Source organism: Sus scrofa, chromosome 1, assembly GCF_054392235.1.
Source record: "Sus scrofa isolate SSC_HxYL_T2T_F1_AM1 chromosome 1, Sscrofa_HxYL_maternal_Yorkshire_Landrace_v2.0, whole genome shotgun sequence".
NCBI lineage: Eukaryota > Metazoa > Chordata > Mammalia > Artiodactyla > Suidae > Sus > Sus scrofa.
In genome coordinates this window covers 80,171,364-80,193,856 of record NC_139383.1, presented here as the reverse complement: position 1 = coordinate 80,193,856, position 22,493 = coordinate 80,171,364, and the positions used below count along the sequence as shown (strand labels likewise).

The window sequence follows — 22,493 nt, the reverse complement described above, 5'->3', positions numbered from 1 at the left end:
TTTTTTTTTTTTTTTTTTTTTTTTGCCTAGTATATTATCTCTAGGGGGAAAAAAAGTTAGATTGGAGAGCTGGTTATAAATAATACTCTGCTTTGGGTTTTAAGGAATGATGTGTTCATTTAGCATGTAATTGTTTGCAAAGTGAATTCACAGCACATCTCTCATTTGAACCTTCCCTTATCACTCTGAGATGGGCATCACCCTAACTTATGGAAAAGGAGAATGAAGCCCAAATGACTCAGTTGCCTGAAGTCACCACGCTAGGAAATAACAAACTCAAACCCAGATTTTCTGATTCTGCATGGAGTAATCTCTTATTCTGTTGTTCCAGGCTGCCTCTGTGTTTTCCGACAGAGATAGGTGACACAGAGGTATAAGCCATCATCAGGTGGAACCAAGATAGAATAAGAAAGGGGGGAATTGATTGAAAAAGCAAGCAGAAAGGAAGTTATCATTTAAAGCCAAACTCAAGATTTTTTTTTGTTTGTTTAGAAAGTAAAAGGAACTAATCTTTCCTTCGAGATTAATTTTACTATTCCAATGAATTAAAAGTAATTCTGTTCATTAATTATTCTCCACCAGAGCATTTTGCCAGAATGGGGAGAGGGAGATGGTTTTAATTTCTAGTAAAAATGATGACTTGATTTCTTAGCGATGGTATTAGCCAATGACTCAAGCCTATCTTCCCCAAAAAAATAATAGAAATAAGGAGACGGGACTCTCATTCATTCATTATGCATTCATTTACTACTATTTGCCAAGAAGCTTTAGCACATGGGTAGAGGGAGAGGGAGAAAATAAGAAAACACATCAGAGAGAAAATAAGGAAGCAAAGAATGGTACCAAACCAAGAAGGAAAGGTCAGAAAATTTCCTGGAAGAGGCAGCCATTAAGGTGAATTAACCCATTACTTAACCTTACGAACTGAGAGTTAGTTGGGTCCCTGGTGGGGGAAATGGAATTCTGGATATTACAGCAGAAGCTTAAGTAGCTCTGCATGGTATGAGAATGGGGAAAGAAGAGGGAAGTGGAGAGAGATGGGCTAGAGAGGTAACTAAGCATTTGACCTTGAAAGACCTAGTATGGTCAGCTAAGAAATTTTAACTTTATTCTTAATGCTGTTGGAGCCACTGACAATCTGACCAAATTAAAAAAGTCTATGGGGCAGAAGGACTGCAGGACCTGGTAGGGCTGTCAGCTGACTTGGAAACATGCAAAGAGATTTCCAAGCAAGAAACGACCAGGTAAGGAGATGTTAATGGTCTTTGCTGCATCTCATTGAGCTCATATGTGGGCAAATCAAAAAATAAAACTCAGGTTTCCTAATTCCTAGGCTGCCATTATTTTCCTATCCCACAGTGCCTTCTTTTCTCTTCTGCATTTTCTTTCTTTAGAGAATTCTATTCCTTTTGGAATGTGGGCTGGGATGCTAGAACATTTTTTAAGGTAATTTCATTCTCTGCTAGAACTAAATATTTATCATGGTGATAACATTTAGACCCTTCTCACCGGCAGTTCCATGCATGTGATCTTATTAGGTTTTCTTCTGAGAATACTAAAGCTATTTTTACTTCTCTGGATAAAAATAAAAATGCTTTAAATTTCTCTAGCCAAATACCTCAAGCTTTGAGTTGTCTTTATATTTTAGTTTGGAGAATAAAAAGCCAAGCAGTTGTGTTATTTCATTCTTGGATATCAAAAGATAACTGCTCATTGATAATGAGAATTGTAGGGCCAGTCCGACTTTAGTGTTAAGTTCAGAGCATAAAAGATCATATATCAACATGACCTCACTAACCTTCTCTGTGCTAAATGACAAACTGCCAGAAATAGCCTTTGGATCAGGTCATGGACACACTAAAATACTTACCCTTCACCAGAGAACTCTATTGAACCCTATCTATCATTTACCACCTTCAATCACAGAAGCCTGCTTCATTGCTAAAGAGAATTTCAAATAAAGCATGAAAGGAGATAACTTCCTTCCAATAGTTCAACTTCCGATTTGATTTAGTGTCTCTTTGAACTTTTGAAATAACATGGGGAAAGATCACAACCAGTTCCACTGTGCTTTTAGCATTTGTAGAAGAATTTCACTATAAGGGGAAGAATAGGGTTTTAGAGTCAGTGAGTTTCTTCCTGGTGTCTATACCTCCCTTCCCCCTCCCATAAGAGGTTAACACTGTATCATTGTTATCACGATGATATAGCTCTTTTCTTAACAGCAGAACTAGACTCAGCTAATAGAGAATTGGTTAAGCTTTTTAAGAGAATAGTGTGATTCAACCAAGGGGTGCTAAGATTGCTAGCTTCTTGGTATACATACTTATCTTCAAGGAAATGCATATACTCTCCAACTACCATCATTCTAACCTTCATGTGCTATTTTCATATATTTTTCATGTGTGGGAAAAATCATTGGGAAGGTGTAAAAAACTGGTATAGGTTGTTGAACTTCAGTGTTACCCATTGTAGTTTTTCAATGGGTAATTACTGAGACTTCACATTGTACATTAGCATTTGTGCACTTGACATTGGGATGGGCACAGTGACTCACTGGAGAAACAAACAGAACCATACAGACACAATCCTCACATTTATAAAGCTTACAAGGTTAATAGTAAAGAGATCTGCTGAATGAATGAATGACTGAATGACCTTTTTTTCACATAATCTTTTAACACAAAAAGAGTATATTTTCCTATTGTGGAGTCTAAATCGCAACAAAACAACTGGTCGATAGACTTTTTAAAAAAACTGTCTATTGTAGTTTTAACTTTAGCTTTTTCCTTAAAGTTTTTGCCATCTCCTTAATTATATTAATCATTTCATTTATATATTATACTATGATTCAGTCAAGAAGTATGTGTTATACTATGATTAATGTATACATTATACTATGATTAACTCATCCAATAAAAAGAAAAATCAAAGCATGAATATTGCACCAATCAGAAAAAACACATGTAACAAAGCAGACTTAACTGCTTTCACATAATCAGATGGCAAAAGAGCAGTTTTCTAAGTGAGAAAACATGTGATTTTATAATGCCAAATGGCATTGGAGCTTTACATTTCTTTTTTTGCAGCCCATGCTGTAGGAGATCAATTTATTATGGAGTTTCATTGAATCTTCAACAGCTAAGCCTTTGAATGGTCTCACTGGATCTTCAACAGCTAAGCTTCTGTTGAAAAGCTTTTTAAGAGTTTATGTCATTACCATCAAGGAAACGTGAGTAACATTCTTTCTGTAAATCAGAAGTGGGAAAGATTTTTCCCCTGCTCATGGCTCACGTAACAGTGTGATGGATAAGGTAGAATGTGAAATATGTTGTTAGGCATGGAGGAAAGGGAAGCCCCAGTAAAGTAAGTAGTATACCTGACTCCATTGAAAAATCCATCGAGTCAAACTATTAATAGAGAACCTGCTACATACTTGGTAGTGATTTAAAGACTATAAATTGTTTCTACCCTCAGGATTATTCCATTCTAATCTGAAAAATCAAACCAATGCCTATGCACAAAAAGTGCAGATAGGAGTTCCCAGTGTGGCTCAGCGATTAACGAACCCGACTAGCATCCACGAGGATGCGTGTTTGATCCCTCATCTCGTTCAGTGGCTTAAGGATCTGGTGTTGCAGTGAGCTGCGGTCGTCGACAACTCAGCTCGGGTTCCACGTTACTGTGGCTATGGTCTAGCCTGGCAGCTACAGTTCTGATTGGACCCCTCTCCTGGGAATCTCCATATGCCACAGGTGTGGCCCTAAAAAGACAAAAAGACTGAGAAAAAGTGCAGAGATAGCCCACAGCCCATCCCTGCAATGGCAGAGCAAAAACTTTAATCAGGTACCCACAGTTAGGTATAAGCTGTTCTATGAGATACTTGTTACTGTCATCAGCCCTGTGATAGAATCAAGGTAGAAACAACACAAAGATGGGTGCTGAAGCTGACCAGCCTGATTTCTAGTGATGTCAACTTTGGCCAGAACTCTCACAAGTTACAAGAGTGCTGTTTTCCTTGTGTGTGTGTGTGTGTGTGTGTGTGTGTGTGTGTGTGCGGGTCTGTCACTTAAAATAATAATTATTTATTGTGCTCACAAATACGAGATTTGGGCAAGACAGAAGGAAAGCCACTTGGCAGCTGGGGAGCACAATTTAGGGCTGGGGGATGTATATCCAAGAGGGCTTACTCCCCGAGTTGATACTTTGTATCCACTGATCCATCAGCTGAGTCTCAGGGCCTTGAGCCTTCTTTCTTCTCCAGCAGACTGGGCTTCCTTGAAGCATGGTGACTGGGTTTCTAGGACAGGTGTTTAAGAGCATAAGACAGAAAAATATGGCAGTAGGATGATGCAGTCTTGGAAGTCTCATAAACTCAAGTTCGCATCTCACTAGTGTTGTTCTTCGGCAAACTGACACTGTCCTAACCCCCAGATTTCTCTTTATCCATCCATTAGTCAACAAGCCTTCTGAAGTGCCTCTAGCACAATGTTAGAACTCCCTGCTCTGGGGTCCATTTGTTTGAACTTGCATTCTAGCTGTCCTACTTGCTTACTGATAAAACTTCTATAATATTTACTCAATCTCCTTGTGCCTTAGGTTTTTTTGTTATGGCATTTTTTTAATTGAAGTATTAATTGATTTCTAATATTTCAGGTATACAGCAAAGTGAGTCAGTTATGTATAGATATAGATATATATGTTCTCTCTCAGATTCAGGAATGCTAGTTTCGTATCACTTTCAAAAATGAGTAAATGATAACATGAAAAAGACTTCGGCTGGCCCAACTCTTGCTTCAACCAAGTTAAGTCTAGTGGAATTTAGTGTAAGAGTTAATCATAAAAAGTCATTGAAAGAATATATTCATTCCGATGGGGCCGCACAAACAATAAGTGAATAAAGGAATGAATGAATGAAAATTTGGGTTCTGATATATATGCTCTGAAGAAAGTTTTTTTTTAACTAGTAATGTATCAGAACAACTTCAGGTTTATTTGGATAGGGTTACTGAAGCCTTCTTAAAAGAGGTGACATGTGAATTGAGACATCAATGAGAAGAAGGCATCCATCCAACGACGTGGTGGAAGATCTATTCCAGCAGAAGCAGATGAGGTAGGAACGAGCTTATTTAATTTGTGAGACAGAAGAAAAAAGAAAGAAGGAAGGGCAGCACGACTAATGTAAATGGAAGAAGAACTGTAGAAGAAGAGATGGAAAAGTAGACAAGTGTCAAATTATGTAGATTTGTGTAGCCCATGGTTGCAGTGGAGACACTTTCAAAGATGATAAGTGGGGAGAAGTTTAAGTCTAATCTTCACTTTAGGGGGAAAAAAATCCCCTAAGGGCTATAGAGTAATGGAAAGTAAAGACAGGGAGATTATTGCCTCCATCCAGGTGAGAGGTGAAGGAAACTGGGCTAAGCCTTAGTAGTGGAAATGAGAGAAGTCACTGGACTCAGGACACGTGGAAATTACTTGTGCATTTGGATGTGGTGTGTCAAGGGAAAAGTGGAATTAAAACTTGCACATGTTTTACTTGTACTACTGAGTTAATGCTCCTGCCATTAGGGAGCCCCTGAAAAGTTCAGAGGGAAGGGATCCAGGGCTCAAAAGACAAGATTGGCTTTTGACTGGCTCATGGACAGTTCTTCCGCTACACCTGGAAGACAGAATGCTTAGGTACCAGTGGAAGCAGATTAGAGAAATGGTGGAAAGATGCTATATTCCCCCATCTGTAATTTTTTTTTTCTATGAAGGAAGAAGCACAAGCTGAAAGTAAATTGAGGAAAGGTAGTGTTAGGGATTTTAGGAAAGAAAAGATAAGAAATAATCACCTTGGAGAGGGAGAAAGTGAATTTATTTTTAAAAATGTGCTAAGATTGACTGGAAAGGTCAAGAGGTCAATTCTGATATGTAGTCATATTTTAAGGGAGGCCAATTAGCCAGGTTGTGTAGTATTTCCAATGATCAGCCCTGTGGGTGCTGGCAGAGAGCAAGTAGATAGTTGGTTTAACCATGGCTATTAATTTGCTCTTGCTGCTGTAACATACCATGAACTTAGTGGCTTTAAAACAACACAAAAAGTGATTATCTTACATGGCCAGAGGTCAGAATTCAAATTTAGCCCAGGTCTCACTGGGCTAAGTCTGAGATGTCAGTCAGGCTGCCTTCCTTCTGAAGACTCTAAGTAAAATCCATTTTTTTGCTTTTTCCAGCTTCCAGAGCACACTTCTTGGCTCACTGCTTCCTTCCATCTTCAAATCCAGCAACTAGCTGGTCAAGTTCTCAGGCTGCCAAGCCTCTGCTTCTCTCTCTCTGCCTCCCATGTAGTGACCCTGGGCTCACCTAGATAATGAAGGATAAGCCCCATCTCAAGGTCTGCTAATTAGCAACCTTCATGTCACCTGCAATTTTAGTTCCCCTTTGCCTTATAACCTGACATATTCATACTTGCAGGGATTAGGCTGTGGACATCTTTGGGGAACTGTCATTCTGCCTAACCTTGGATCAGTCTGCTCTGGCTACTGTAATAACATGCCATAGGCTGGGTTACTTAAACAACAAAAATTTATTTTCTTATAGTTCTAGAAGCAGGAAGTCTGAGATCTGGGTGCCAGCATAGTAAGCTCCTGATGAGAACTTTTTTCCTGGCTTGCTGACAGCTATCCACTCACTGTGTTTTCACATGGCACATTGAGAGAGAGAGAGAGAGATGGGGGTCAGGGCACAGGGAGGGAGCTCTGATATCTCTTCTTATAAGGACATTAATTTGGGGGGATCAGGGCCCCATCCTTATGACCTCATTTAACTTTGATTACCTCCTTGTAGGTCCTATCTCCAAATACATTAGGAGTTAGGGCTTCAACATATGACTGACTTTGTGTGAGGGACACAAGTCAGTCCATAACATATACCTTGGTTGGAGTTTTGACAGATGAAGTATAATGAAGAAAAGAAAGAGAGATAAGAAACCTAAGAGTTTTCAAAGAATGGTTAGAAAGCTGAACCATAGAATCCAAGTAAAGAGTGAGGATATGAAAAGCATGGTTAGGAGACAAACTAAACGAGATTGGGCACGTTCAGGGTGGTACGGCCGTGCTTTCACTGACATGTGGAATCTGAAAAAAGGACAGACTGATCTTCTTTGCAGAACAGATGCTGACTCACAGACATTGAAAAACTTATGGTCTCCAGAGGAGACAGTTTGAGGGGTGGAGGGGATGTGCTTGGATTGTGGGATGGAAATCCTGTGAAATTGGACTCTGATGATCATTATACAACTAAGATGTGATAAATTCATTGAGTAATAAAAAAAAAAACCTAAAAAAAAAAGAGAGAGAGAGAGACAAACTAGGAGTTCTTGCTGTAGTGCAATGGGATTTTTGACATCTCTGGAGCACTGGGATGCTGGTTCCATCCCCAGCCAGGCAAATGGGTAAAGAATCCAGAGTTGCCACACCTGTACACAGGTCTCAACTGTGGCTCAGATCTGATACCTGGCACAGGAACTCCTTATGCTGAGGGGCAGACAAAAGAAAAAAAAAAAGGAGACAAACGAGTAATATCCAGGAATAATGGACCTCAGTGAGGCCAGGACATTTCTGGAATGGGAGGACTGGAAGGAGTCATTTGGAAGAATAGGAGCTGATGGTCAGAGGGCAGGAGATTTAAACATTGACTTTCTGAGGCTTGGGGTTATTGGAAATGGTGAGGTTTATGAGTTTTGAAACTGAAGGACCCCAAGAAACTAATAAGTCCTTTCCCATTAAAATAATGCAGATACCTAGTATTGACGCCCAAGGAGATCGTAGGGTTCTGGGTTGCTTATTCTTTAAAAGTGTGGATGCAGTTTAAAAGAGTGGGAAAAGTTTCATATTCTGTCCTGGAGGAGGAAGACCCTCCTCCAGCCTCAGGAGTGGGAGTGGGCAGAGTGGTGGGTGGACAGGGATTTCCATCACCCAGAGAAGCAGAACCAGAAGACAGATGCTCTCTGAGGAGATGGCCATTCTGTTTAGGGACTAGTCAATGGCTTAGAAAATTATGTGTAACTGCTTTCACAAAAGTGTGGCAGTGTTATTTGGAATGTCTTCCATGGTACCTAGGGAACATTTTGTATCTCATTTGCTAAGGATGTTTCTATTTTGAACTTAAAACTGCAATACAAATATGGGTCATCTCCTTGCAGTGTTCATTGAAAGATTTCTCTCTAGTGTACTATGCCCAGAAGCATTGAAATTAGTTCTGCTCTATCGAAACCTGTACAAAATTGTCTGAGGAGTGCATCGTTTCCATGTCACATTATTAAAATATCATTATTTTCTTCCAGGTCTCTGCACATGCTCTTTTCTAAAGCATTATAAAATGATAGCTTACTGAAAATGAGGCCAGATCTGCATATCTCTATAATTTGGGGGTGACTATGAGTTGGATGAGGAATCTGTTGAATACAATGAGAGAATAAATGGAATGGTAATTATGGCATCTGAGGTCAGTAATTAAATAAATGTCATTATCGCAATGATATTATTAGAAAATAAGGATTTGCCTTATGCCTTTAGAGAGAATTTAGAAACAAATGTTTGGCTGCCTTAACTAGTTAGAAACCAGCACACGATGAATCTTTTAAATGTATTACTAAAATAAGAGATGCCACTCCATTGTAGAATATGCAGTAACAAGTTTCAGTTTTAAAAAATGCATGTGATTATTTCTGTGACATTCCAAATAGCCTCACGTGTCTCCTCCCACCTCACGCCCTTTTTTCATTCTCTCGTATCCTTCCTTCTTTCTTACAACTCTTTGATTTTCTAAACATCCTGTGAAGCCCAGCTTTTCCACAGAGATTTCTTTGACCTTGGGACCTGCCACACAGCTCATCGCGGGCTTCCTTTTGGCTGAGGGTTAGTGCCACTGTTCTCAAGCCAAATGGTCTCTGTTGACTGGTCTTAACATCTAACAATTTAACTAACATCTATAAGAACAAATTAAACCACATTCCTACAGAACTAGCCTGGCCCTAGGCACTGACTGAGTCAGGCTCAATAATCTGTTTTATTGATTGAATCAACGAATAAGTGATGTGTGCCTCAACTCCCCACCCTACCTCAGTCACTCCAGCTTGAGATTTGCTTATTAATGACAGTGATGACAGGGCAGGGAAATAAAACAATGTATATAGGCCCTAAGCCACAGCTGTATATTTTATAAAAATATTTTAATTACTTTTAGACAGAGTAATTTAAAGTAGACTAGCAGAGAAACACCCCAGCTCTCCAAAAAGCACTGATCTAGCAAGATGCCATCATCCAGAAGAGTGAATGTTCTATACGTATATGTGGACACATGTAAATGACATCATTATCATCACTGTCATGCACCATTTCTGAGTCCCTGCCCTCAAGAAGCTGACAATAATTCTGGCTTGAGGAAAAACATTGCATGGGGATTTTTTTTTTAATTTTTTATTGTAGTTGATTTAAATGTTCTGTCATTTTCCGCTGTACAGCAAAGTGATCCAGTTATACATATATATGCATTCTTTTTCTCATATTATCTTCTATTGTGTTCTATCTCAAGAGATTGGATATAGTTCCCAGTGCTGTACCATAGGACCTCATTGCTTATCCATTCTAAACGTGATAGATTACATCTACTAACCCCAAACTCCCCGTTCATCCCACTCCCTCTCCCTCCCACTTGGCATCCACAAGTCTGCTCTTCATGTCTGTGAGTCTTTTTCTGTTCTGTAGATAGGTTCAACTACACCATATTTTAGATGCCACATGTAAGTGATATCATATGGTATTTGTCTTTCTTGACTTTGCATGTTGAAAGAGATACTTTCTTTTTTTTTAATGATTTTTATTTTTTCCATTATATCTGGGTCAGAGTGTTCCGTCAATTTTCTACTGTATAGCAAAATGACCCAGTCACACGTTCATATATACATTCTTATCCTCTATCATGCTCCCTCATAAGTGACTAGATACAATTCCCAGTGCTATACAGTAGGATCTCATTGTTTATCCATTCCAAAGGCAATAGTTTGCATCTGTTAACCCCAGATTCCCAATCCATCCCACTCCATCTCCCTCCCCCTTGGCAACCACAAGTCTTTTCTCAAAGTCCATGAGTTTCTTTTCTGTGGAAAGGTTTATTTTTCCTGTATGTTAGATTCCAGATATAAGTGATATTATATGGTATTTGTCTTTCTCTTTCTGACTTACTTCACTTAGTATGAGAGTCTCTAGTTCCATCTATGTTGCTGAAAATGGCATTATTTTGTTCTTTTTATGGCTGAGTAGTATTCCATTGTGTATATATACACCACATCTTCTTAATCCATTCATCTGTCGATGGACATTTAGTTTGTTTCCATGTCTTGGCTATTGTGAATAGTGCTGTAATGAACATAGGGATGCATGTATCTTTTTCAATGAGACTTTTGTCTGGATACATGCCCAAGAGTGGGAATGCTGGGTCATATAGAAGTTCTATATTTAGTTTTCTCAGGTGCCTCCATACTGTTTTCCCTAGTGGTTGTACCAATTTACATTCCCACTAACAGTGTAGGAGGGTTCTCTTTTCTCCATATCCTCTCCAGCATTTGTGATTTGTGGTGAGAAAGAGATATTTTCTTATGCTTTCTATAGTTCCTACTAAAATGTATGCTCCATGAGGGCAAAGATAATGTGCATATTGTTCACTGTTATATCCTTAATAACTAACACAACACCTGCATAAATAGTCTTGAGAAACAATTTAATTAATGCAAGATTACTTTTTAACATACAGGATACCGGGGTGAGGGGAAAGGCAGTCAGAACAGTCTAAGATTGCAGAGGTAGCTCACACTGCTGTAACCCAGTGTATTGTTGAAATCTTTGAATGAGCACCATGGACGCCATCCTTGGAGAGGGGAGCTGCGAGGTCTGGGAACATCTAGTCAAACCAGGAATCAAGACCAGGCTTTTCAGGGGTAAGTCAGAAAGAGGAAAAAAAAAAAAACCATCATATGCTCTCATTTATCTATGGAATCTTAAAAAGTGATATAAATGAACTTATTTACAAAACAGAAATAGACTCACAGACAGAAGACACAAACTTATTGTCACCAAAGGGGACAGGTTGCGGGGAGGGATGGATTGGAGGTTTGGGATTGGCATATGCACACTGAGGTACATGGAATATATGGTCAATGGGAACTTGCTGCATAGCAAAGGCAACTCTACCCAGTATTCTGTGATAACCTATATGGGAAAAGAATCCGAAAAAGAATAGATGTGTGTATGTGTAGAACTGAATCACTTTGTTGTGCAGCAGAAATTATCACAACATTGTAAATCAACTACTCTTCAATAAAATAAAACTTTTTAAAAATTAAAAAAAAAAAAGACCTGGCTATTCAGGGAGAGGAGGAGAGCTGTGCTACAGCCAGACAGCCAGTGCCTATTCAAATGAAGTCTCAGTTAAGGCTGGTCTTGGGTTTTTGCAAGGGAGATTTATTTAACCCCTGGTCTGACTGGAACTGAGTTTCCTCAGTCAAAACTGACTCCTGAACTGGAATCAGAGTGAATCTAAAAGAAGAGCCTCTGGAGAATTTCTCTCTGAATAGAGCAAGGAGCCCTGAATAGTCAAGACATTTGTCTCTTGGGGTGAAAAAATCATATACACACGCACACACACACACACACACACACACACACATACACACACAAACCTTCTGCTTAAATCCTAATAGATGCAAGGGTTAGTTCTTTAGGAGAGAAGTAGAGGAATGCTGTGTACATTTTAAATAGCTCTAATGAAGTCTAATTGACATACAATAAACCATACATATTTTAAGTGTACAATTTGATAACTTCCAGTATTTGTCTCTACCTGTGAAACCCCAAACAAGGTAATGAACATATCTCCACAAAAAAAAAAAAAAAAAAAAAAAAAAACTCCCCACGCTTCTTTGTAATCCCTTTCTGCCAGTTGCTAATGTATCGCCCCTCAACTGCAAATGCATCCTTTTTGCCTGCTCTGTGAAAATGGACCTGTGTCAGTAGAGGATGCTGGAAAGGTATCACAGGAGGAAAGAGGTTTGCTTCTGGGTTCCCTTGCATGCACTGTGAAGGCTTCTGCAGCAAGTGCTGCTTCTCCAGGCCAGGCTCCTGCTGTGCCGAGCAGCCTGCAGCACCAGGTGGCCAGAAGCTTCCCATAGCACTCCTTCTGCACTTTCATAGCTGAGGTTCCCCAGTAAGACCTTTCCTGGAAATAGCTCCCCAGCACCTAGGAGGATGGATCTCCATCTAGCTACACCAGCAACTTCCTTTGTTATCCAGTAGCCAAAGCTGCTCCCTTTCCACCAAGGTCTGTGTGTCAACCTTGGGAGGAGGGGAGGTGGCAGTGGGGCTTTTACTCAGATGCTCCTGTTCAACATTCAGAGTGACAGTGCTTCTGTATCTGCTATTCCTGTAGAGTTCTCAATTCCCAGTTGCTCTAGTCACCTAGTATAGTTAATACTCCTGTATATTAACCTTTCTCTGTTTGAATTGCAGTGTTCTTTCCCTCTCCTGATTAAGCCCAGATTTACCTCTCTCTCCCTCCCTCCCTCTCTCTCTCTTTATCTCTTTCTCTCCATCTCTATCTCTCTATCTATACCTTCCTACATACTTATATACCTATTACTGTCCTGACCGTCTCATTTTGCTACTCCTCCTGATGTGCTTTCTGTCACTATAGAGTAAAATGCATTTTGGAATTTTATTTAGGAACCCAAAGATTTTTCTCCTATGGTTTCTTATATAAATTTTATAATTCTAGGTTGTGCATGAGATTTTGTGTATAGTGCAAGATATGGATCCAAGTTCTTTTGTGAATATAGATATCCAGTTGTTCTAGCACCACTTATTGAAAAGATGATCATTTCTCCACTTTGTATATTTGTCAAAAAGCAGTTGTCGGGGTTCCCATCATGGCTCAGTGGTACTGAACTCAACTGGTATCCATGAGGACATGGGTTCGATCCCTGTCCTCTCTCAGTGAGTTAAGAATCAGCTGTTGCCATGAGCTGTGGTGTAGGCCAGCAGCTACAGGTCTTATTTGACCCCTAGCCTTAGAAACTTCCCTATGCCATGGGTGTGGCCCTAAAAAAAAAAAGCAGTTGTCCACATGTCCCCATATATGTGGGGTTTTTTTCCAAACTCTCTTTGGTTCTGTTGATCTATTTACCTGTCCTTAGACCAATGTCAAATTTTGAATCATTATAGCTCTATAATAAGTCTTAAAATTAGGTAATATTAATCCTCTAGCTTTGTCTTGTTTTTCAAATTTGCTTTGGTTTTTGTAAGCATTGTGAACTTCCACATGAATTTTAGAATTCCTTTGAAAATTTCTACAAAAAAAAAACTTACCGGGATTTTGATTGGGATTATCAATTTAAGGAGAATTGGCAGCTTCACAATATTGTTTCCAACCCATGAAGAAGATATCTCTTTTATTATTGAGTCTTCTTTAACTTCTCTCGGCAGCATTTTATAATTTTTGGTGTACAGGTTTACATTTCTTCTGTCAAGTTTATTTTCTAAATACTCCAAATGTTTATGCTGTTGTAATGGCATTGAATTTTATATTGATAATTGCTAGTATATAGAAATACAGTGGATTTTTATAAATTGAACTTGTATTCTACAACCTAATTTCATTTATTCTGGTAATATTTTTATAAACCCCATCAATCTTTTTCCATAGATAATCATGTCATCTGTGAAGAAAGACAGTTTAACCTCGACCTTTTCTGTCTGTCTTTTCTTTTCTTGCCTTATTTGAATGGCTAGCACTTTCTATACAATGATGAAAAGAAATGGTGAGAACACATATCCTTATCTTATTCTTGATTTTAGGGGAAAAGATTAAATCTGTCATTATGTATGATGTTAGCAGAAGATTTTTCTTAGATGAACTTTATCAGGTTGAGAAAATTCCCTTCAATTCCTTATTTTCATCAGGAATGAATGCTGGAGTTTGTCAAATGTTTTTATGGCATCTATTGAGGTGATCGTATGGTTTTTCCTTTTTAGTCTATTACATTATTTGATTTTCAGCTGTCTTGTGGCACAGTGGGTTAAGGATCTGGTATTGTCACTGCAATGGCTCAGGTTGCTGCTGTGGCTTGGGTTCGATCCCTGGCCCAGGAACTTCCAATTGCCACGGACAAAAACAAACAAACAAACAAGCACTGTTTGATTTTCAAATGTTGAACCAATCTTGCATTCTCAGGATAAACCTCACTTGGTCATGATGTATTTTTTTAATGCTTATTTATTTTTCTTCTCAAAAAGGAAGGAATTAAAACTCATGGGGGAAAAGCTGCCAGGAAAAGATATTTCCTTTTTAATTGTTTGCTCAGTTGCACTCAGTAATTTGAGTATTGGGGAGGTTATGTGTTTGTTTCTCATTACTTCTCAATATAATTTCTTGCACAAGTCTTTTTGTGCAATTTCTAGGATGTGTTTAATGGAATTATTTTTAATATGTCATCTACTGGCCTTGTGATTTCAGCACCAGCAATGGAGACTAAGATTTGGTAAAATACATAATAACCTTAGAGAATTTATATCTTACTTGGTAATAACTTTTCTCCAATAGAAATTATATTCAAGTAGTTCTCCATCATTAGTTATTTTCTAGGATAAGTGATTGTATACTTTCTCAGAACCTTGTCTTCACCTTCAACTTTTACCTTGAACCTGACATTTCATGAACACCTGAGCTCGTGTATAAACTTCAATTGTATTCTGGTATAAGCTTCCACTCTAACCAGCAAGGAAGTTCGTCAAAAGGCAAGTTTCAGCTCCAGCCTAAATATTCTCCCATATCACTTGGACATCACTTCTGGGCAATCATTTTACCTGTAGCTGTCAGAAATCAGGATATCATTTTTATGAACAGCATAAAAGAGTTAGTTCTAAAAGATAGATTTGAAAGTATGGCCATATATATATTTATATATATATATATATATATATATATATATATATAAAACATGTAGTTTTGCTCTGTATTGTTTCTTATAGACAAATACAAATAGAACATGTAATGAGTAGGGAAGGTTGAATGTCTTTTATGTAAGTCTTTTTTGTTGTTTATTCAATTGAAGGAAGCTTTAAGGACTGCCAACTCAACATGGGTTTCTTAATAGTATTTCTTAATTTGTTATCCTTCTCCTAAATGATGGTATTTTATCATTTCATTCTATAGGTCTATTTTAACATAGAGATGGCTACCCTGAGATTAGTCATATGATGGATGATAATGTAATTTGTTTCATTCAAATAGTAAGAGTTCTTGCATTTCTGGGAATCCCATTATCCTTAAAACTTTGCTCTATTTTCTTATTTTCATAAAATCACCTCCTTAGCTTAATTACAAGTGTGGTGTTTTCCCATAGGCAATATAATATCTACTTACCCTACAAACCCCAAAGTCAAGAAAACATAGTGTTAAGTAAAACTGATTTGTTCAGTTAAGATGGAAAGCAACATTATAGCTTACTGGTTAACCAATGTAAATTTTGCTAATGTTATAAGGAGTCAAATCCATAGTAAAAGAGCATATGTGCAACCTATTTCATGAGTCTGGTATCTTCTGCACAATACTAATTTGACCTATGAATTCTGTGGGACAAAAAAGAATCTTTTCTCATAAGATTCTAATTGTTTTACATGAGCTGTTTCCAGATGAAGAGGGAGACATGTAATATTGTGTAGAAATGTTTGTTGACATAGTAAACTACCAAGTTGTTTATGTTAAAACCTGATCAGCTAGTTACTACAGCAAATTTTATAGAGTTCACCATAAAGAAACTGGGACAATAGTGACCAAAAGAATAAGGAGTCCACGCTCTCCACCAAATTTAATTCTTGAAAATTGTTTCTGACAACAGTATTTCTTCACAGGGGGGATTATGTTATTGTGGTTCCATTTCCTGATTAAATGAATATAAATTTAAAAATATAATCAATAGTGTATCACACTAGCAAAAGATACAACAAATATAAATTTTGATCAGATCAAATAGTAAATTATACTGCTCTTTGTATTGACAGAACAAATTGACTAATTACTAATCCATCAAGGAGGATAAAAGTCATACATCACAATATCAAACAATACCACCTCTGCTATATGGTAACCTAAAAGAACTTACATGCTTTAGTTAAAATTTTACTAAAAAATTTTTGGCTTAAATTTTAGGAGGCCTTTTGAAGGATATTGTGGCTTTTTCAACTCTCCTAAAGCTATGCATAGACATTTGAGCGACTGCTTTTTTTTTTTTCCTTAAAGTATTTTTACCTCTACTAAGCAAAAGTTTTCATTCATATTATTTCATTGACCTCAAAGCCAAAATCGTCGGCCTCAACATAATGAGCTACTGTTGACAGCTATGAGAGGAGTTCACACTTCACTGGGAGACCATTAAAAAAAAAAATCAGAGTTCCCATCAAGGCTCAGTGGAAACATATCCGACTAGTATCCATGAGGATGTGGATTTAATCCCTGACCTTTTTTGCTCAGTGAGTTAAGGATCCGGCGTTGCCTTGAGCTGTGGTGTAGGTCACAGATGCAGCTCAGATCCTGCATTTCTGTGGCTGTGGTGTAGGCAGGTGGCTACAGCTCCAATTTAACCCCCTAGCCTGGGAACCTCCATAGGCCGTGGGTACAATCCTAGATACAAAAAAAAAAAAAAAAAAAAATCACCAGGTTATTATTTTTTCTTTTTCTACAGAGTTTTGAAAGTGCTTTCTTATTTTAGGAATTACAAAGATGAGGGGTATCTCAGAGCATGAGTATGTTCTCCAAAATCTGTCAAAATTTTAAGTGAATGGAGAAAGAGTGGCAAAAACTGAGGTTTTGATTGAGCCTGAATTGAGAAGGATGACATTCAAAGCCACAAAAGGAAACCTTGTGACATAACCTTAGTCCTTGAGTAACTTGCACCAAAAACATATCTCCTTTTCCATTACATTTGGTCCCACATCCTAGTTCTTCAAATCTTTCTAAGGAGAAGTTAAAAAAAAAAAGTCTGACCAGCCTTTGGGAAGCTACATTAACTTTACAAGACCAGCACATGCATATTTCATGCCTAACAGGTAGCTGAACGAAATCAAGTGAAATGCCAGAATAAACTCAGCCAGGCCTAAGTGGTGCCTAAAGTAATTGTTGCGATCAGGTTAAGTGTAGGATTCTGCCGGGTCCAAGAGAGTCTAGGAAACTAGGACCAGTCCTGGAAAAACCCAAAACTGAATAGACTTGGAGAAAATGCAAAGAGCTGTGGGAGCCTGGACCTGAGGTACCAACCACACTGATTTAAACACCTACCGGTGCTCAGAAAAGGAGATGATGTGTGTGGGTTTGTATGTCTCGAGATATAGCTTTAATCCATAATTGGTCAACAGAGGTGAAAGATCTGTCTGGAAATCTGACTGCACATCGTCCTTAGCTGTTAATATTTTTTTTTCCTACATCACGCAGTCTAGAACTGAGCTCAATCTCAAGCTCTGTTACTTGCTTGTCATAGAATTTTAATAGTTTCTAAAAATGTCTATGGTTTAAATCTTTTTAAAATGAAAGTAAAGGGAGTTCCCGTCGTGGCGCAGTGGTTAACGAATCCGACTAGGAACCATGAGGTTACGGGTTTGATCCCTGCCCTTACTCAGTGGGTTAACGATCCGGCGTTGCCGTGAGCTGTGGTGTAGGTTGCAGACACGGCTCGGATCCCATGTTGCTGTGGCTCTGGCATAGGCCAGTGGCTACAGCTCTGATTGGACCCCTAACCTGGGAATCTCCACGTGCCGCAGGAGCGGCCCAAGAAATGGCAAAAAGACAAAAAAAAAAAAAAAAAAAAGTAAAATGCTTCTCCCCTTTGGATCTCAGAATTGTTTTAAATGTCAAAGGGTTACAAAATAGTGATTCGGAAATTAGAACACTAGATAAGATGTTAAGAATATAACCAATCAACAAGTTATGAACTGCTGACTCTTTTTCCAAAGTCAACTAGACACTGCAGGGTTGTGGTTTTCAAAGGTGAATCATTTGCAGGGTTTCCATATCTTCCTGCCACCTCTACTATTATTTACTTAATATTTTTCCATAGATCAATTCACTTATTTTTTTTCTTTTGTGCCTACTTAAGTCTCATTACTAAAAGTAATACTCATAAAATCAGACAGAGGTTGATGTGCTTCTTATATAACTGCAATACATATTAAAACGAATTTGTACTTATTAAAATTCTTGGAAGTTCTCTATATCATGCTTTAGTAAACATTGCTAAAGAATACCTTAAAATTCAGACAAGTAGTTGAGATTGAACAAAGTACAAAATGGAAGACATCAAAGGTTCTGGCAATTATTTAATCCTTTTTCAGATATAACCACTCTCCCCCTAAAAAGTGAAATATAGCTTTTTTAACTTCAGATGAGTTGGAATTTTTTTTTTTTTTTGAAATGCCTTTACAATAACTGAAGTCATCTGGAAGTGTGACTTTTGACCTACACCACAGCTCATGGAAATGCTGGATCATTAACCTACTGAGTGAGGCCAGGGATCGAACCCTTATCCTCATTTATTGAAGAAAAAACGGTATTGGGGGTTTTAAAAATCTGCCTTGGTCCAGCAACTTCTGTTCACCAGGGAGAGGGCACACTGGTGCATTCTGCCGTTCAGAAGGGGGTACTTTTCTGAAATGCATGTTTCTGAAGCCAGATTTTAAATTTCTCACATAGCCTTATCTGTAGCCCAACATGTGGGCATTATGATGAATTTTTTTTTTTTTTTTTTTTTTTTTTTTTTAGGGCCACTCATGTGGCATATGGAAGTTCCCAGGCTAGGGGTCAAATCGGAGCTGCAGCTGCCTGCCTACACCATAGCCACTGCAACAGCAGAGTCCAAGCTGTGTTTTCAACCTACACCACAGCTCATGGAAATGCTGGATCATTAACCTACTGAGTGAGGCCAGGGATCAAACCCTTATCCTCATGGATACTAGTCAGGTTTGTTACCACTGAGCCACAATGGAAACTTCTATGATGAAATTTTAATTATAGATTTTGAAATAAGACTATATTGTGTGACTTTTTGGCACAAGCATTCAATCCAATAAACATTGGAGCATTGGAAAAGAAGCAGCAGAGACTATGTGACTCCCTTCAGACTAGAGAGCCTTGCTTTCTAGGGTATAATTACTGCCATCAAGGTTCTGGGGGTTTTTTTAAATAAATTTTATTGGAGTATAGTTGACTTACAAAGTTGTGTTAGTTTCAGGTATACAGCAAAGTAAATCCATTATACATATACATATATCCATTCCTTTTCAGATTCTTTTCCCATGTAGATTATTACACAATATTGAGTATGTTACCCTGTACTATAACAGTAGGTCCTTGTTACCTATCCATTTTGTACATAGTAGGGTGCATATGTCAATCCCAACCCCCTAATTTATCCCCACCACATGTTTCCCCTTTGGTGACCATAAATTTGGTTTCAAATTTTTGAGTCTGTTTGTTTTGTAAATTCTTTTAGTACTACCTTTCAAGTTACCCAGGTCTGCACCCTCCTTCTCCATCACTATACAATTCTTCCTAGGCACCTAAGACAGAGGGAACCCATCATGGTCATGTCCAAACTGTTTGGAACACCCATCCTCATGCTCCGAAGTTTGAGGATGGGGAGATGAACAGCAACAGGACCCCCCAGATCTACAGATTTGCTCCCATTTCCTCCTGAATGTAGAGGATCTAGAACCAGCTTAAGTTCCAGAATGCCAAAGTCCAAAGGTAGAACAGACTATGTGCACCAATTCCTAAGCCGGGAGTCCAATGACATATACCAGAATGGTTAGGTAGTAGAGGAAATGCTGCAGGAAATATACAATCTTCTTTACTGATGATATTTTTGGAGGCTTTGATATCCCCATAGGCACTGAAACTCACCCAGATGGGAACTCTGCATGCCTCATTCCTTAAATTGATTTTAGCACATCGTCTTTTTTTTAGAGAGTGTCTGAGGAGCCTAGTGTCCCAGGGAAGCACTGCTCTAAAAAGTTAACATTAGAGTTCCCATCATGGTGCAATGGAAACGAATCTGACCAGGAACCATGAGGTTGCGAGTTCAATCCCTGGCCTCGCTCAGTGGGCTAAGGATCTTGCATTGCTGTGAGCTGTGGTGTAGGTTGTAGATGCAGCTCAGATCTGGTGTTGCTGTGTCTGTGGCTGTGGCCGGCAACTACAGCTCTGATGAGACCCCTAGTCTGGGAACCTCCATGTGCCATAGGTATGGCCCTAAAAAGACCAAAAAAAAAAAAAAAAAAACCAACAAAAAGATAACATTACTGTTTGTAGATAATATAAATATAATGCAGTGTAACATAGGAGATTACCTTTTCATGTACTTTAAAAACATGTTAACTTTCCTGCTTTGGAATTACCCTAGACAATTATGTTGTAAACCTTTGTAAGTCTCTGCTTGTTCAGCTTGGGAAGGCTTCTGAATAATGTAAGAATTTGGTTCATCATTTAGCAATCTGAGTAGCTGCAGTAATGACACAGATACTGCATTTAACTGAGACTACCAATACTGTAGTCGTTGCTAGTCTCACATGGCATCAAACCTTACTGAATGTTCATGCCAGCTTAAACCAAGAAAGATAAAGAATCATTTTCAAAAGTTAGAGACAGCCAATTGCTAGTGACCCTCGCCATGATTTAGTTTATAGAAAGGCATAGATAAATCGTTTGCAATCCAAATGCTATGACTCTCCGCTGGCACTTTAATTTTAAAAAAATCTTATTCTCCATCTTGTCTGTGAGACCTTGCCTACGAAGTGATAAGGCCTGGAATGACTGTCTGGCATGATGCCAACTTAAGAAGCATGTACTATATATATTTTGGAACTAAATATTTCTTCTTCCCATTGACTCTTGACCCCCTTAGAACAACTGCCACCTCCTTCAAACGCTTTCTCTAAGTAAAAAGTCAATTGGCTGTAAGTGGTGATGAAAAAATGTCATGTGATTAATGCTACAGTTTAGGCTCTTGTGATTAGTCACAGGAAAGAGAGTTAAACTTCCTCCCCAAGAAACATGGTATGTTAACAGCAAATGGCCTGCCCAAAGCCCGATAGGAAGAAATAGTTGGGCAGTGTTAAAAGCTGCCTATTGATTTGTGCCCCTACTGAAAGCCATGCGTTGATGCAAATGAAAATGTGTCAAGAGTTGGTATCGATTTTTTTTTTAAATCAGACCATCTCTGGGGAAATTCTGCTCCCCATACTACTGCTCTTGTCTATGAGTGAAATAAGGTTCCTTTCCACAAGACTACACATGCCCAGACATCAAATTTTCCTCTGTAACTGAAGTCTGGTAGGCTGCTAGTTCATCATCTGCAATCTCTGCTTGGAGAAAACGGCCCAGAATCCCTGGATCCAGGAATAAAATGAAGATGACAATATTATGTCTAAGAAGATGTGTATGTGAGAAGGCGTGTAGACCCACACACACCTGCCTACCAGTTGGCCTGTTGTATATGGGGCATGACACACGCATCCACCTAAGTGAGAAATTTTCAGCCCATGTGTGTTCCAAAATAAATCATTTCTGAAGTGATGTGTATTTTTAGAAAATCCTGTTCAAAAATAACCATAATATAGGACAGAAGGGGAAATATATTAGGATATATAAAGCACACAGTTGGGGTCTTTTTTCTCCTTCAGCCTGTAGGAACGCTAGTCACATTTTCCCCTCTTAGAAGTCATTTCCTGAGCTGTGCTTTATTCATAGGCTGCCGTGCTTGTAAATATTGATGAACGATTTAAGAAAAGGCCAGGAGTCATAATAATCATGTAGCTTTGGGTCAAATCTGTGGGGGCTTCAGCTGCCTAGGTGAGGTTGCTCTTCATGATGCAACTGGGGTAAGGCATGGACTTTAATATTGGGCAATTAGAATGGAAAATTAGTATGAAAGAGGACAGAGGTCATCACCTGCCAATATATGTGGATTATTTGGAATCAACTATTGGGATTAGAGAAATCCCTAATAAACTGATAAGGGAAAAGGCCATTCCCTCTATGGTAGTTTAGAAAGCTAAATCCACTTAGCTTGATTCGTTGGCCTCAGGCAAAGATGCATGGTAAAGACTGGACAATGCAAATTGATTAGCTTTTTGTTGATTACTTTGTGACCTTTGAGATATTCTAGATTTTATGATCTATATACTCTGCCCTCGAGTTTAAATAAAGAACAATGATCTGAAATAGAACTTAAGGATTTGGGAAGTATTGTGATGAGATAATTCTATACTGAATGTCCTGCTTTAAAATTTAGGAATGTGTAGCAAAAGCTTTCAGAAGAGAGTTAATTACTTTGCTCGTAACAGACGAGGTAACCAGTGATCTAAGTAGATGGGATTTTGCAATTTAGGGCCACTGTCTTAAAACAGTTATAA

The 22,493-nt window shown here is 38.4% G+C and overlaps 1 protein-coding gene across 7 annotated transcripts in view; it reads left to right on the top strand.

Annotated features, from left to right (window-relative positions):
* The window catches only part of HS3ST5 (heparan sulfate-glucosamine 3-sulfotransferase 5), a 291,616-nt gene that overhangs the window by 226,746 nt on the left and 42,377 nt on the right, over positions 1-22,493 (top strand). The window contains exon 1 of one of the 7 annotated variants that reach the window (XM_084963617.1): positions 3,090-3,232. The exons of the other annotated variants lie outside the window; for them this stretch is intronic. The gene's annotated coding sequence lies outside the window, so the exon portion shown is untranslated. Of the gene's footprint in view, positions 1-3,089; positions 3,233-22,493 lie in introns of those variants that run through there. 7 annotated transcript variants of the gene reach the window in all.